The sequence below is a fragment of the Belonocnema kinseyi genome, chromosome 7 (assembly GCF_010883055.1).
Source record: "Belonocnema kinseyi isolate 2016_QV_RU_SX_M_011 chromosome 7, B_treatae_v1, whole genome shotgun sequence".
NCBI classification, from domain to species: domain Eukaryota; kingdom Metazoa; phylum Arthropoda; class Insecta; order Hymenoptera; family Cynipidae; genus Belonocnema; species Belonocnema kinseyi.
In genome coordinates, this window is record NC_046663.1 from 97163785 (window position 1) to 97164590 (window position 806).

An 806-nucleotide genomic window follows, 5' to 3' on the forward strand; every position below is an offset into this window, starting at 1 on the left:
AGAGCCGCATTCAGGATGTGACATCTATAAAGGATACTCTCCGAAGCAGATACAAACGTCCCATCCGACAGATTTGGTCTTCCGAACTGTCGGCGAGGAACAAAGTATCTGCAACGAAAATGCTTGCCGTCCCGATACTACTCTATTCATTTGGAGTAGTTCCATGGACGAAGAACGAGCTCAGATCCCTTGATATCGGGACAAGAAAGGTTATGCACATGAACAAAAGCATGCATCTTAAGTCTTCCGTTCCGCGACTGTACATCTCACGCCGTCAAGGTGGTCGCGGAATATTGAGTCTTGAATGTCTTCACAACAGGATCATTCTGGGTACAGCACACAGAATTCTTGACTTCGAGAGGCGAACCATGTTCGTTATCGAATTTTCGGCACCAGGTGACAAAAACATCATAACCAAGGAGAATTAAAAGAAAGAGAGGTATCGAGACCTTATAAGGGAGTTGTAACGATTGTACCCGGAATATTCTGTTAAACTGATCGTCCTTATCATCGGCGCTCTTGTAGGTGCCAAGCTTTCACTTGCTAATAGCCTAAAAAGCATCCCTGCGTGTCAACAATATGCTAAAACACTTGCGGGAAAAATGCAGAAGGCGGTAGTTCTTGGGTCGCTCCGTGTTCTTAGGGTGCACGAGGCTTTTTCTGGATCGTCGTATTGATTCCTTTACAGACTGTGACTACCTATTTCACGGTCGTGAGACGTGGTTGTGGCTGAAATTTTACCGCGATTTCGCTGGGAGCGGGTGCAATTTTCCAGATTAGCACCCGCTCCCGGCGAAATCCTGCGA